This window comes from Odocoileus virginianus, chromosome 5, assembly GCF_023699985.2.
Source record: "Odocoileus virginianus isolate 20LAN1187 ecotype Illinois chromosome 5, Ovbor_1.2, whole genome shotgun sequence".
In the NCBI taxonomy this organism is placed as follows: domain Eukaryota; kingdom Metazoa; phylum Chordata; class Mammalia; order Artiodactyla; family Cervidae; genus Odocoileus; species Odocoileus virginianus.
Window position 1 is genome coordinate 64,793,896 of NC_069678.1, and position 17,039 is coordinate 64,810,934.

The 17,039-nt window shown below is 42.0% G+C and overlaps 1 long non-coding RNA gene across 1 annotated transcript; it reads right to left on the minus strand.

The window, feature by feature from the left end:
- Positions 1-2,852: 2,852 nt before the first annotated feature.
- On the minus strand, positions 2,853-16,113 carry LOC110136077 (uncharacterized). The gene is made up of 3 exons (XR_002313521.2): positions 16,004-16,113; positions 15,314-15,394; positions 2,853-5,320 (listed from the first exon to the last, which is right to left on the minus strand). It is a non-coding gene; the product is annotated as an uncharacterized lncRNA (long non-coding RNA).
- Positions 16,114-17,039: the final 926 nt, after the last annotated feature.

Sequence of the window (17,039 nt, forward strand, 5' to 3'; positions counted from 1 at the left end):
ATATGAAGAAATGAAACAAAATTAAAAAATAAGCACTGGAAACTCCAAGAATATGTGATAAAGGGTATTTAACCTAAGTGAATCAAAGGTTATCTTGAATACAAGAAGTTAAAAACATGAAGAATCTGCCTGCAATGCAGGAGACCCGGATTCAATCCCTGCATTGGAAAGATCCCCTGGAGAAGGAAATGGCAATCCACTCCAATATTCTTGCCTGGAAAATCCCATGGACAGAGGAGCCTGGTGGGCTACAGTCCATGGGGTCGCAAGAGTCAGACACCTTAGCGACTAAACCACCACCAACAGAGGAGAAAAAAGATTTAATGGGTAGAAAGGTGAGCCCACAGCCCCAATTCTTTAGTCCTGCAAGTGAAATGGGAATCCAAGTTCCCATTCATGGAGCAGAATGTAATCCATGAAGACGCAAACACTCACAGCAGCAAGCAAATAGGATACATTAGAGAGGAAGAAAGTACAAAGCTCTCAGCAAAGACACACAGAAGGGGTAAAGAGTACCCCCAAAGGCAGGGATTACAGCAGTTTTATATCTTTACCATTATTAATCTGTACATTTTTGCTTGGCTCCTGTTCTTAAATCACTATTTCTGAATGAGTCAGTTTAAAGATCAAGATACTTAGCTTAACATCTTTATGGCTTCTCTTGATCCTCAGATTAAGTCACCACCCTTTTTCATGCCCCCTGGCCATTTTACACTGGACCAGATAATATGGGTTTAAGATTAATGATCATCTTTTTTTTTTTCCTCCAGGCATATGGAAGAGAAGCTGATTACTGCCCTTCCCTAGATCTGAGTGCTGATAATTTATCAGACCAAAGATACATTCTAGGAATTCAAGATAAAGGACATAGTTTTTAGGATAATGGAGCAAGATGTTTACTGAAAAAAAGATGGAGATCTCAGAGTTCTACACTGACTGCTTAGCAATTTTTACCTCATAAGAAGAAATGAGATAAAGAGCACTTAAATAAATAAGATTAGAAGCATAGGCTACAAGCAGATAAATGAGTGCAGTGTTGTGATCTCATCAGCAAGCTAAATGACACACCCATAGGCACCACAATAGTTCCAAGGCCAACCATCAAAGACCAAAAGGTGGGCAGTGACCCAATTCTTGGAAATTTCCATCCCTTCTTCAAAACAGTAGGAATAAACCTCTCACTCATTAGTCTATGATATTACCCAGCCCATGAAAACTAATCACTCACATATCTTGGGACCGCTCACCTTCTGAGATGGCTCACACTGTCTGTGGAGTGTATTTCTCCCATGGCCACTCTCAAAATCTGTGACAAACCACCTTCTGTTTATGGAACAGGTATCTCTCTAAATAAACCTGCTTTCACTTTACTATGGTTCGCTCTTGAACTTTTTGTGTGTGAAGCCAAGGACCCACACGGGGCAGCCTATTTCAGAGACTCGCCTGAGACCTAGGATGTGGCCATCTTCTCCCATTGTATCCTTCTTAGTGAAGCAAACTAAAAACAGGAGCTGCATCTGAAGTTATCAAGGTTACTATGAGGAACCAAAGGAGGACCTAAGAGGAACTAAAGAACCTCTTGATAAAGGAGAAAGAGGAGAGTGAAAAAGCTGGGTTAAAATTCACCATTCAAAAAATGAAGATTGTGGCATCTGGTCCCATCATTTCATGGCAAATAGATGGGGGGGAAAATGGAAACAGTGACTTTATTTTCTTGCTCCAAAATCACTGCAGACGATGATTGCAGCCATGAAATTAAAAAAAAGCTTCCTCCTTTAAAGAAAAGCCATGACAAACCTAGACAGCATATTAAAAAGCAGAGACATTACTTTGGCAACAAAGGTCTATCTAGTCAAAGCTATGGTTTGTCCAGTAGTCATGTACAGCTGTGAGAGTTGGACCATAAGGAAGGCTGAGCATGGAAGAATTGATGCTTTTGAACTGCAGTGATGGAGAAGACTCTTGAGAGTTCCTTGCACTTCAAGGAAATCAAATGAAGCAATTCTAAAGTAAATTAACCCTGACTATTCATTGGAGGGGTTGATGCTAAAACTCCAATACTTTGGCCACATGATGCAAAGAGTCGACTCACTGGAAGAGACCCTGATGTTGGGAAAGATTGAAGGCAGGAGGAGAGGGGGACAACAGAGGATGAGATAGTTGGATGGCATCACTAACTCAGTGGACATGAGTTTGAGTAAACTCTGGGAGATAGAGAAGGACAGAGAAGCCTGGCTCACTGCAGTCCATGAGGTCACACAGAGTCAGACATGACTGAGTGACTGAAGAACAATGAGGAAGCAACCAGAAAAATCCACCAGATAGAATCTTCAACAGTGCTTCAGTGTTTTAATGATTGGGGGAATGAGAGGCTGTACTAGTTTAGCAGGTGGAGAGAATTGTGTGCCTCTTGTTTTGATCCTAGTTTGAATAAACTAATTGTAGAAGGGCAGGAAATTTTGAATATGGACTGAATATTCAATATTAGAGAATATGAAATTATTAACTGGGATAAAAATATTGGATTTTTTAAAAGAAAACACCCATATATTTTTAGAGACAGATACTGGAGTTTTTAAGGGTGAAATGGCATGATGTCTGGAATTTACTTTAAAATATTTTAGAAAAAAGAGAAGAAATAGATGAGAAAAATGAGGAATATGTTTGTTCTGAATCTGGCTAATGGATATGAGTGTTTATTCTTTTTTATGCTTGAAAGTGCTCCTAACATTCAACAAACTGAAAGTCATTAAGGAAAACCACTGAACTCTCCCAACAGGAACACATGTTATTACTGAGCCACACTTGAGTTTGCTTACCCAAATGAGCAAAGTCAATCTACTGACATAGGGTTGTGGTAAAGTAAAGTACAACATTTATTTGCAGGATGCCAAGCAGGAGAATGGGCAACTAATGCTTAGAGGACCTGAACTCCTCAGTGGCTTTCAGGCACAGGTTTTTAAAAACTAAAATTAAGAGTAAGGCTCTTAAGCACGTGATTAGCTCATAGATTCTTCTGATTGATTGGGTGTTAAGCAATAAAGTGATATCTGGCATCTTGATCATCATTCTTCTGGCTCCAACTTGTTTGGGTCATCTTGGCTGAGGTCAACAGGTTTCATCATGTGGTACTGGTTCTGTAAAACAACTCAAAGATATGTTGCATCAGATTGTTATCTATATGCCTTGAGGAAGAACTAGAAGTCTTGTTGACTCTGTTTCATGGTTAAAATTTTCTAGCTTGTTTGCTTTTCCTTTATTTCTACATTTACTCATTTCTGTAATCATCAACTTCTTGAGTCTGCTCTTTAGAACTCTAGGAAGACCTAAAACTCTCAAGTTTTTTCTACAAACAAGAAGTAGGGACAAGAGAGGATTGTACCCAGGAAGGTCCTAAAGGGTCCTGCTCAGTTTCAGGTCCCTCTGCTCTTTGATACTCCTCAATCCAGAGGGGAACAGGGGCGACGACCACTCTGGCTACTTCCTGCTGAACAAGGGCGATGTTGATTCTCCAGGATTAGAGGAGCAAAAGTCTTGGACCTTCTTCTCAAAGAATTCTCAAGTCCCAGGCCTAGCGTCAGCATTTTGCACCATGAAAACATGATCTCTCTCTTTGACCATTTTGTCATACCATCTGAACAAATATTTGAAAATTAATAAACCTATTACAAAGAGGATGATGATCAATGGAACTTTGTAACAGTACTCAAAAGAGTTCCCCTATTCCAGATGGCAACCAGGAAAATAAGTTTTGGTGTGTATCCTCTTTATGTACATCCTATAACTAGGTAGCCTTTTGAATTATTCTGTTTATTCAGATTTCAACTTCTCCAGAGGTATTGATGTATGTGCAGCATGTGGTATGAGCCACTGCACATACTTTTTCTTGTTTTGCCAATAGGAAATCACAGGCGATTCTATTGTCTAGGACCACATGAGTTCAAAGATATCTGTTGGGCTGCAATACTTTAAGCTGTGTCCTCAGCAGTTTGGCAGATTTCCCAATTGTGGTAGCTAGATTATGAATCATATCTCTATTGATATAAACTCTGGCAGTTGGTGTGAGGTTGCCAAAAATAGTTTGTCCTATATTGTCCTAATAGCCTGATGATATCTCTCTTCTAAGACGCATGTTTGAGTTAGAGAGGGAAGTAATGCTCTTAAGGCTGTGCCCATAAAAGGTCACAGAACGTCCCAGTAGGCATGACCCTTCCATTTGCCAGCTGTCTAAACAGCGATGTGCCCACCCCCGTGTAGGTGAGTCACTCCCTGTTCCACAGACAAAGATATATCCTGGAGGGGAGCAAGTTATACCTCCCAGAGTAGTGTCATTGATTCTTTCATTTTTAGGGAGTTCAGAGATTATGTTATCAAGCCAGGGGTGAGAGCCACTGCAAGCCTTCCATAGTCCATTTACATGATACCCAACTTGTTTGGCTCTCTGACACAAATTAGTGTCATTTTTAGACTTTACACATTTGTCAATTGTACATTTCAGGGGATTTTGTTCATCACATTTTTTCAGAATAAATTTGAGGGACCGAGGGGGACCAGTAGTAACTTTTCCTCCAATGGAAATTATCTCAGACAGGTTGAAACAAGGGACTGGAGTATTGTGATGTCCCTTGATTAGCTGAACTTGCCATGTGACACCTAAAGGAGGATGATTATAGTAGGTAATGGGGTCCGGAACAGTATCAAAATCTGTTATGGGAAGCACCAATTCATGGTTGGTTTGAGGTCTCAAATGACACTTCACACAATCATTGAAATTCCCACCTCTGTCTATGTTCAGAGATAACCTATTTTCCTTCCAGGAAGTGGCAGACACCAGTGGAATGAGATAGTAAAGAAACGCAAGAGCCATCATTATTGTTGGGGCCAACAGCTTGTATGGTAAAACAGCACTGGTGCTCAACTTTGGTACTAATCCTATTATCACAAAGCTTAAACTAAAATAAAGAAAGGTATGAGTATCTCCTATTATCAATATCACAACAAATTACAGATTTGCTTGACTATGATATAATCACAGGTAAAATGATTAGATGAAGTGGCAAACAAAAGGATAAAAGCAAGTAATAAACCAGAAAAATGCTCTAGTCAATTATAAATGTTATGATGGATGGCCACTAGTCATTCACTAGTTATCTAAGATACTTCCTCTTTTTTTAAATGAAGCCCTAGTCCAGACTTGCAGCAAAGAGTACTGGCTTCAGTCGGCTTTTTCGTTGTCTTTCTGTAACTTCTGAAGGCTATGAATCTGTGGCTGGGTCAGAAACCAGTTTCACCCGTATGCAATGGATCCACAGTTTGATTCCTGTCAATTTAATAGAAGAGTGGGTTAGTAGTAGAATCTAAGTCCTCACCCACCAGGGCTGAATTTGGCTGTTGGGCATACATCTTTCCACATTATTAGGAGCACCCAGTCTCCAGGTCTAAAATGCTAGAGGGGGACATCTGTGGGAAACATCACTTTACTAGTAGCAAATTTAGGAATAACATTTAAAACTAACCCCAGTATATGCACATATCTTACAGTGTCTAGTTCTTTCACTTTTGATCACATGTCTGATCATATAACTGCTCAAAATAGAGCGTACAGTATTTTGTAAGGACTCAACTGGAGTCTACTTCTAGGACCCACTCTAATTCTAAGCAATGCAAGCAGTAACACTCTTTCCCAGGTTAAGTTAATTCTTGACAGATTTTAGCTATCTTCCTCTTTAAAGTATGTTTCTAGTTGATCGTAGCCTCCAAAATGCATGCAAATTCCATTTATTCCACATTTTTTAGATACCTACTGAATCACACTAGCAATTAAGCTACCGCTATTATTACTCTGAATTAATTGAGCTCGGTAACCCAAATCTAGGAATTATCTCATAGAGCAAGACCTTTACTACTTCTGAAACTTTTTCAATCCAGCAAGAGAATGATTCTAAGCAGACTGTAAAGTTGTTTGCCATCACTAGTAAGTAAAGTTTCCTTCCTTTTACTTTAGCCATGATTGTAAAGTCTACTTGCCAATCTTTCTCAAGCACTCCCTTCTAGATTGGACTCTGTGCAAGACGGGGGAGATCTCATCTTGAAATTATTTTTAGCGCAAAGCATACACTTTTGTAATATTCTTTGAATTGTCTTTGCATATTTGGTCTTTTAATGTAGTCCTGTATCCACTGGATGCCTAAAATGGGTGCTCATGTATATTGCTCCAATTACTTTCTCCATTAGATAGTCATGAATTAAAACCACTCCTTCATCATTTATCATTTGATCCTAAATGGGTAAGGTCATATCACCATTCTCATGATATTTCGAGGTTCTCAGGTGAGTGTGTAAGTGTGTTAGCTGCTCAGTTGTGTCCGACTCTTTGTTGACCCACTAGGCTTCTCTGTCCATGGAATTCTCCCGGCAAGAATGTTGGAGTGGGTAGCCATTCCTTTCTCCAGGGGATCTTCCTGACCCAGGGATCAAACCTGGGTCTTCTGCATTTCAGGCAGATTCTTTACTGTCTGAGCCACCAGTGTATGTGGGGCTAAATAAACAGGGCTATAACAAAAGGCACTTTGTCCTGAAGGCTGTTCTAGCAGTTTGGTCAGCTATGTTGTTCCTTTTCAAAACAAAATAGTCAGATCTCAGATGTCTTGGGCAATGTGCAAATTGTCTCCTCCTTTGGCTTGAGCACTGTGTCTAGCAGCTTCAAAACTTCTTTGGTGTGTTTGATTTCTTTTCTTTCAGAAGTGAGCAGTCTATCTATCCCAATTACCCTATGTATGTTTACAACTGAAAAGGCATATTTCGAGTCAGTATAGACGTTGGCTTTTTTACCTTCATTGAGATGTAAAGGTCAAGTAAGGGCAATAATTTTAGCTTTTGGGGCAAAGATACATGACGACAAAGCCTCCGCTCCTAGGACCTCCTGCAAGGTTACCACTGCGTATCTGGTCTTTCAGCTTTGGTGGCCTATGAGGTTACTTCCATCTGGGAACATCTCCAGGTTTGGATCTCCAAAGGGAATTAGAATCAGATCCAGGCACCTGCTCAGTGATATGCCAATAATCATTCATGTACCTCTGGGACACCCAAAGGGGTTGGGAGCAGGGTGGCTGGGCTCAAGCAGGACACAGTCTTGGGGTCACATTAGAATTATCGAGTAAAATTACCTGATATCCTCCCAAGTGATCTAAAGTGAGACAATATCCACTCTTTTGTTCCAACAGTGACAACATGCAGTGGGATGTACACACCATGGTTGGCTGTCCTGGAGTGAATTCCTCTGCTTCTTGCAACAAATCCAGAGTAGCATCTATGACTCTCAAATACATCTGGATTATACTGTCCAAAACCTTTGTGAAATAGGATACTGGGCATTTCATCGACTGTGGGTCAATACCTCCAGTCTCACTGTGCTGCACTTAGTCGCTCAGTCATGTCTGACTCTTTGTGACCCCATGAACTATAGCCCACCAGGCTCCTCTGTCCATTGGGATTATCCAGGCAAGAATACTGGAGTGGGTCACCATGCCCTCTGCCAGGGAATCTTCCCAACCCAGGGATCGAAACCAGGTCTCCTGCACTGAAGGTGAATTCTTTACCATCTGAACCGCCAGGGAAGCCTAAGAATACTGGAGTGGGTAGCCTATCCCTTCTCCAGGGGATCTTCTGGACCCAGGATTTGAACCAGGGTCTCCTGCATTGCAGGTGGATTCTGTAAAAGCTGAACTACCAGGGAAACCCCTCCAGTCTCACTAACTGTCTTTTATGTTTAAAAAGATCAAATGACCTTTTCAAAGCTGGCAAACACAGAACAGAAGCAGTCAGTAGTTTTTTTCTTCATTGGGAAAGTCTCTTGACATTCTCCAGTTCCCACTATGGCATTATTGTCAGTCTTTTTTAGGGCCTCATACAACCTGTTTAACTATTAGCTTAAGCTGGGAATCCTGGGGATCCAAGTGCAGCAGAATCCTGCCATTCCAGGAACCCATGCAGCGCCTTTGGTGGTGGCCACCACACCCTGGCTACTGTCTCCTGGCAGTCCTGGAGCCTATTCCTTTGGCCTTTTTTCAGTTTGGATCCCAGATATTTCGCTGATGTTTGGGAAATTTGGGCCTTTTTCCAAGAGATTTTATAGACTCATTTGGCCAGATGGTTCAAAGTAGTCCCAGTGTTTTCACTTGTGTTCTTTGTATTGCGAGCTGTGGAGGATCATAAACATATCTGAGCAGAGCTCCCTCCTGTAGCTGGAGCTCCCTCATATCTTTAGCTAGCACTTTCCTGAACACTGTGAAGGTGTTTTAAGTCCTTGCAATACTGTCTAGCAGTATTGCTGCTTGCTTTGGTTTCTAGATCTTCCCAACAAATACAAATAGCTCTTGGGATTCAGGACTCAAAATAACACAGAAAAAGACCTCTGCTAAGCCTAATGAAAGTTTCCAGGTAAGAGGATCAGCAGAATATAGGGATTTGGGACCACAGGGTGAATATCTTTCACTATCTGATTTACGGCTCTTCTGTCCTGAACAAACCAGTAGTTCTCAGTGCCAGGCGTCTTAAAGGCAGGATGGGAGTATTATATAGTGACTGAGGGAGTCCAATAAGCAAGTATTTCAAAATGCCAATCCAGCCTTGGTCTGGATCCCTGTTTTGCTTGCTCATTTAAGGGATATTGCCTTAAGCTCAGAGCCTAAGTGTCCAGCTTCAGCTTCACCTTAACTGCTAAGGCCATCCACTCTTCCTGTCCACCTATCAGTCCATGCTCCCAGGCTTCCCTGCTGCAAGGTGTCTTCAGGGACACTGGTGGAGACTCCTCCATCCCTTGACAGGAGGGCTGGCTGCAAGGCGCAAGTTTGTTCCAGTGGTACCTTTATATCCAGTATTTCAGGAGTGAAAGTCACTTTAGCTTTCAATTTAGTTAAAAAATCTTGCCCCAGCAATGCAACTGGGCACTCTGGCACGTACAAAAAAAAAGGCTGTGTTTTAGATTAGGAGCCTCAACCTGACAGCCTAGGGATTGCAAAAACAGTTTTTGGAGAGGCTTTCTAGATACTCCTCTTGCCAAGATGTGTTTTTTTAAGGTTAACTCTTTCGGTCCAACTCCTTGTGAATCCAGTGTTCAAAACTGAGCAAGTGTCTCCAGTACCAGTCAGAAAGACAATCTACTTCCCACAAAACAGTTACCCAGGGCTCCTGGTGGGAGGCTATTTCCCCAAGCAGAGTCCCCTTAGAGAATCCTCTGTCACTCTCTCGTCTCCAGCATGAACAATGCTTTCTCCTCCTCTTCCAGTTTCTTTTGTAAGCTGAGGCAGACTTTCTTTCCGTTGCCTTCTTGTCTTACAATAGGGACTGCTGCTGACCCACTTTCACATGTCCCATTGGTGGGCTTTTTTCTGTGGGCCACCCTTCACTCTCTTGGTTCCCTGGGTCTTACTCTCTGCTCAGATTTTTGTCTCCCCTTTCTCCACTGAGTATCACTGCCAAAAGGGACCTTTGCTGCTTCATTTCACGGGTCTCTTTTCCACCTTGTACTCCCTCCCTACTATGAAACACTGAAAGCAGTTTCTACCAAATAAGATAACAACAAGCCAAAAAGTCCTTATGTCTTCTGCAGCTGGGGCACTCTAAGTCACAAAGTCCATTAACTAATTTGAAATTCTCTGGATTACCTGGATCCACATCTGCACATTGACGTTATACCCTGTACATTCTTTTGCAAAACCTCAGGGATTTTCCTGTGGCTGTTTGCACACTCCTTCCCTTATGAAAGCTCCAGTGTTTGTTCTCCCTTTTGGAGCCCTACCATAATGCACTCCTTGTAACGCTCAATTCCAATTTTATCTCCTAGGTCACTCTCCTCCCAGTCTGGATCTATGATGGGAATTGCTTTTGCTGCTGGTGCTGGGATGGGTTTGCCAGGGGCAGCAATGTGAATTCTACCTGCCTCTTCTCTAGCCTTTTCTATTGGGTTCACAAAAAGTTCGTTCAGGGTTTTCCATAACATTGTACAGAAAAACACGTATGAATTTCTTAGTCAATGCAATATTTCCATCCTCTTCTCTTCCTCAGCCAATAGAGTGGTTAGCAATCTTTGATATCAGCCCAATTGGGGTTGACAAAGATGAAAGAGAATGAATTTTCCATCCTGGTAGTGTCATCCCAGTAGGTTGGCATATTATTTTTGCAATTCAACATGTCTGAGGTTGAAAAGGGAGAATGGATCCATATGAATCCTGCTGGATGATCTTGGGCATTTATTCCTCCAATGTGAATCTGCCTCAGTGAGAATCACCCTGAATGAACATTAGTGGTTCCCTGACCAAAATGGAAGCTCTGTCAGGTGTGAGAGGGAGACAACCCCTCCTTCCTCAGTTCTTGCCAGAGCAGGTGAGAATGAATTGGCTACTGTGGGATCTATGGCTCCAGCCCCTGCTTCCACATTTTGCCCATCATTCAGAGGCAGTTGTGATGGATATCTAGGAGCATTTATTTGTTGAATTAATTCCCCGTCTCTTGATTCCTGAAAATAGGGTAAACCTTTTAAAATCTCTTTATTGGAGGAAATTTCTTTCTGTATCATAATTCCATGCATGCTACATTTTTCTCTGGATAGGCTCACTTTGAATCAATAGCATAAGGGCTGTACATAAGAAGCATCCTCCCCTTTTCCTCCCCTCTCACAAAATAGTTCTGGTTCAAAGACAGTGTTATAATTTAGACAGCCATTAGGGAGCAGTGTTCTCCAGATCTTAAGATGCCCTGAGGCTGAAGAGTGTTACAAGAGAATGCCATTTTTTTCTCCTTTTCGGAGGTGCTTAACTAAAAATTTCCCAATTCTGCAAAATATACTCTAAGGGGCTACAAGATGGAGCAGAGCTCTGACTACCCATCTCTGTTGCTCACAGCTGGTACTATCAAACATCAAGGGAGCCAGCAAGCTCACCAACACAAGGCATCCGTCAGGGTTACAGACTCCTTGGTCCAGTACAGACAGTTCCCCAAATCAATACCCCACCACAGTCAGAGCCAAGTGGCTAAATGAATACCTGGTGTCATCACACATGAGCCCTTCTACTAAGCAGAAGTGTCTCAAGTAAATTCCTTGTTTCCTTCACCATGAAAGCACCAAGGGCCACTGACCCCCAATTGGTGGCAGATGCTCTGGGTTGTCCCTGAGACAAAGGTATTCAGGAAGCTGCTGGACAGAATCTTAGAGCCCTCTCTTGCCAGGAGCCAATGTGTCACAAAGACACCCAGTTGGGGTGGTGGTCCTTTCATGGTCACCAAAATTGTTACATAATTGAACTTAGGTTCACTTGCAGCAAATTCAGTCTATTGACACCACGTTTTGGTGAAGGAAAAGTACAGTGTTAATTTTCAGGGCACCAAGCAAGGAGTTCAGGTCCTTTGAGCATTAGCTACCTATTCTCCTTGCTTGGTGCCCTGCAAATAAATGCTGCACTTTCCTTATCATGACCCAGTGTCAGTAGATTGGCTGCTGTGCATCAGGTGAGTGAAATCAAGTTCAATTCAGCAACAAGACTGCTCTATATGTCCTACAAAGAGGATTAAAGCAAACTACCAAAGAAAACTGGAAATCAGGGCAAAATTGTACATATAAATGCTGACAAAATTAAAGCACGAAGAAGGTAACACTGACCAATAAAGCATAATTCAGGTCAAGAGAATGAAATGAAGCAAAGAAAAATTTTCAGTTATGGTAATCCACAAATATAAATATATTTGTACCCCAAACAATACAGCTAAGTCAAAACCAAGAAAAGACAAAAGACTGAGATAAAAGTAGAAATTTAAAAGAAAACTGAGAAGAATAAAATCAAAACACAAGTAAGCATTTTCCTTAAAGAGAAGAAATTACAGTGTACAAAATTAAGCATGGAAAAGGAACCACTGTGAGGATATTGAAAGATAAATTTGCAAATGTATGGTAATAAATAAAAAACAAATGAAATAAATGGTATTGTGACAAAACTTTAAAATAATCAATTAGTGATCCAAAAGGTAAAAACAAACACATAATCCTCATCAGATGAATATAAAGAAAAATCAATAAAATGTTCAAGGTTTTAAAAAGGTTCCATGTGCAGAACAGTCCATTTAACAATACAGAACAGACAATTGTCATTAAAGAGTTGTAAACTGCAAAAAAGCTAAAACAGGAAAGTACTTCACAGAAGAGAGAATAACAAATTCTAAACCACCACAAAAATCATTCATGTTTCTTATAATAAAAGTTTGTGTAAATTGATACACTAAATTTTAAAAAAAGGAGAATTGAAAGCAATGAGTTGCCCAAGCCCAGAAGTTAAGGGTATAATGTAAAAAAATGGGATCACTATTACCTATCTGAAGTTGGAATAGTTATGATTTTTAGGAACTTGGAACACCTAATAAAATCAGAAATAATACATATACTCTCCCCTTGAAAAGTTACACCAGAAGTGAAACCACCAGGACTTAACAATATGTTCAGTCCTGGGTTTTTCACGACAAAGACTCAGAAAATAATGCCCTTTAATAAGAAAAGGATTGAGCCAAAGAAGCTCAACGCCCACTGTGGAATCAGAGTGGCTACTAGACACCACACCAGAGACACAGTGTACTTGTTAGGGATGTCCCAAGTGCATTAGAGGAAAAACCAACCTGCAGGTAACGTGGCTGGTATGAGCCCATAGAAATTAGAATAGAGAGTAAATAGATTAAAATATGCTCAATTTTATTAGTCAGGGAAATGCTAACAAAACTGGTTCCTTGGTTGGAGAAAACTGATGATGGCCAGTGCTGGGCCAAATATCCCTCCTCTCCACCTTCAAAAGAGCTGCAGGAACTGTTAGACTTTTCAGGTAATTAAATGTGAAAAGTATACAGTAATGCCAAACTCTGGGTGGTCACGAAGAATGGGGTTGGAATATGATCTGTTCTGTCTCTAGCTAAAAGGAAGTCCACGAAACTGCCAGCAAACTCAGGGGCTGGGGGTGGGGGGAGAGCACACGAAGAACAGGCTGCCCATTCTGAAAAGTTAATTCAGCATAGAGGAAATGCAAGTAGATAACAAACATGAAATGAGGGCAGTCACAAGCCAAGAAAAGGCAAATCAAAGCTGTTTTCCATCCCTGATTAAAGGGAAATTGGTTTATGGTGGTGCAGTCCCGCAGAAAGGCCAGGTGAGTCTGTAATTGAAGAATGTGAAACAGAGCCAAATTCAATCTACAATTCGCTCTGTTTATTGTACACAGTCACGCAGGCACCGTAAGTTAGTCATGTAAGTGGGAAAGAGTGGCGCCCCTCCCACTCCATCCCAGGAAATGAGTCTCAGGACTAGTGTGAGCAGGAAGTCACAGAGCCTCCACCTGCATGGGCTCAGCCCCCAGACAAGAGCCTTCTAGCTGCTCAATTCAATGGTCTCATTTTAAGGAGCAATAGGGAGTACCAGTTACGCCCCAAGGGGTCTTGTCTCATCGGTTGCTCCTGTTCCAGTGAAGTCAAACCTTGGCCTTTAGCAAACAAATTCCTTACCCATATTAACGCTCAATACGTCACATTTAAATATTCACATTCTAACATCAGATGTTTAAAAGCAGTCTTCGTGGAGGCTCACATTGGCCACTGTGACTCCATTTCGAACTACTTAACATAGCGTATTGTCACATAAGATGAGTAGCAATCGAATGATTAAATGTCACATTGAAACAGTTATGCATCCCCCCTGCCCCCGCCCCCCGTATCTTTGGGGTGTATATTGCTAAATGTTTCTAGTCTTTCTTGTTTCCTTTCTCCACAGTTCACCCTCCTGTTGTATATTGTTAGAGCAAGTTCCTTAGAACATAAGTCAGCACTCATTACTGCACGGATTAAAAGTTTCTTGAGTCTTTCCGTGCTAAACCCCTTTTGATGGCACTCCAAGCCTGACCTGAACCTTGCCACGTTTGCCCCAGACTCGGTGTTTAAACCTCACTGTCCACATTGATTTAGGGGTTTTGAACCCAGAGTGGATAGAATTTTAAGGTGTCTAGGATCTCTAGTCGAGGCTATGGTTTTTCCAGTGGTCATGTATGGATGTGAGAGTTGGACTGTGAAGAAAGCTGAGCACCGAAAAATTGATGCTTTTGAACTGTGGTGTTGGAGAAGACTCTTGAGAGTCCCTTGGACTGCAAGGAGATCCATCCTAAAGGAGATCAGTCCTGGGTGTTCATTGGATGGACTGATACTGAAGCTGAAACTCCAATACTTTGGCCACCTCATGCAAAGAGTTGACTCATTGGAAAAGACCCGGATGCTGGGAGGGTTTGGGGGCAGGAGGAGAAGGGGACGACAGAGGATGAGATGGCTGGATGGCATCTCCGACTTGATGGACATGAGTTTGAGTAAACTCCGGGAGTTGGAATGATGGACAGGGAGGCCTGGCGTGCTGCAATTCATGGGGTCGCAAAGAGTCAGACACACTGAGTGACTGAACTGAACTGAGGATCTCTGGCAGGAAAGACTGGAATTTTCATTCAAATATGAGTGGATTTTTAGCATGATACAGTTATCAAAATAATAATTTGAGATACAGAATATGTGAGCTTCTTAACCTATTATTTAACAAGATTGGCAGATCTAAACTATTTTTGAATTTTGGCAAAGTATAAGACTGTTTCATAATACCTGCAAAACTGTAACATGAAATGAAAAAAGCTATGATTTCTAGTGGTGACAAAGTCATGATTCTGTTAATAATATCAGACCACCAAAGCTCCAGGTTAAGGATCCCCACCCTACACTCATTCCTCATCAGTCCAAAAGGTCAGTTTCCCTGATTCACTAAAATATGTGTGGCCCCACGCCCCTCCACTTCTCCATATACCAAGACACTCAACTATCAAGTCTTAGCTGCTACTAAAGAAAAACCACAAGCCCAAAATGGCATCACTCATGCTAAAGCCCAGACACCAATCCTAGACGCCACACTTGACTTACTTGCAGTTTCCACCTTTCCCAGAAACGTAATCTTAGCCAACTGGATTGGAATTTTCTGATTGGCACCAAGGAGATAATCTGTCCTGTGGGCCTTCTCCATAGCCTGTACCCAGAGGAAGAAGCTGTCTACATGATGAAACTGTCATTCTTTTTCCTCAAAAGATGTCCTGGCCTAAAACTAATCTTTTCTTTCCCTAACGGCTCTCTGCCCCACCCTTCTTCTTATCAAAACCCTTCCATTTGTGGAATGTCTGGGTGCACCCTTCTAGTTGCTAGAGGGCATGCTCCCCGATTTGACCTTCAAACTGGCTGAATTATGTTTTTTACCACTGCTCACCCACAGAGGTCCTTGTCCTGGAAGGAGGATGAGTTCTCTGCAGAGCAGAACTTGGTCTCCTGTGCAGCTGTGTCTCAGGGCCTAGAATCCAAGCAAAGCACATGACATTAATAGAATTCAAAGTTTAAGGTTTAGTATGTAGAAAAGCAACCCATTTTGTACTCAGGGGGAAAAAAAGAAGTTACTTTTCTAGTTACGTGTTTGCTTAAATTTATATGATCATAACAGTAAACGTTACTGTTGTTGTTAGAAAAAGAATTTAATCAATCTTCTAACAATGAAGGAAATATAGAAAAAGTGACTACTTCCAAATCTATCCACAGTCAGAAATACTCTGAAGAAATAGATTGAGGATAAAATTCAGCCCTCACGTTGAGGGAATAGAGGAGACAGAATCAAAAGTCTGGGTCCCCTAAGCTCCAAAGCTCTCACTTATACCATTGCCTCCAAAGATACTGTCAATTTCACCTCCCAACCATGTTTTTAAAGCAAATACTTTAGTCCTCCCTCATTTCCTCCTGGTCTTCATTTTCTCCTCTTGTGACACTACTATTTTAATATCCCCAATTTCAGAGTGATGGAGGCCTAGGAAGGTGCCTTTCTCATGAGCCAGTGAGAGACAGAGCAGGTTGTAAAGCTAGGGGGCCAGTTCAGCACCCACCCCTTGCCCCACACTTCTACCAGCCTTACCTGGAGAGGGGCTCCAGCCCTAGGACATAGCCCTGAGCAGAGTGAGGGAGCAGGCTGGAGGGCTGACCCTCCAGTCTTTTGTTGGCTCCTCCCTCCCCTTGCAGAGTTTGCAAATTTCTAGGACCAATCCCTTTTCAATCCCACCCCTTTGCTGCCTCTCAGGGTATCTCATGCAGCCCAGAAGTCACTGCTGATTTCCAACCCATAACCACAGAGTTCCATCTCCAGCTCTGATTCTCAGGCACCTCTGTGGTCCAACCCTACACCACTGCCAGGATTCCAGCATCTCAAGGAGATAAAGGCCACCACTCATTGCTAAGTTATTCACCCATGACCCCAGGAGTCAACCTTGACTTCCCTCTTTTCTTCAATCTCCACGTTTAATCATTCCCAACCCCCTGGAATGTCTGTTACTTTTTCTCTCCATGGCTCTGTAATCACACTGGACTCTAAGCAGCCTTCTTGGGACAGAGCCTTCCCCATCCCCTGCTTCAGTTCCTCTCTGAAGCACCTAGACAACAGTATTTGCTGCACATTTCCTGAGCTGTTTCACAGATGCTAAAACTTCTGCCAAACAGAAGAGATTAACTACTTGATGACCATGAGCACATAGCCCCCAGATCTACTGGAGCCTGAGGATTGATAAAGTGACACTGTCCTGTTATCTCACCATCAATCAACCAGAAACTTGTGCCCAAGTTGATCATATACCCTGGGACTCCACTCCCTCACCTGGGCTTTGAAAATGCTTTCCAAAAAAAAAAAAAAACTTTCTAGAAACCCATCAGGGAGTTCAAGTATTTTGAGCACTAGCTACTTTGGACTCCTTGCTTGGTGCCCTACACTTTTCTTTATCATAACCCAGTGTCAATAAACTGGCTTTACTGCATGCAGGCAAGCAGACCCAAGTTTGGTTCAGTGAAAGTTCCCAATGTTTGTCACAGGGCCCTGCAGTAAGTATGGGCACACACATCATGGCTTGGAGATAAATAAAACATGGCCAATATTCAGTTCACAAATCACTCGGTTTATTGCA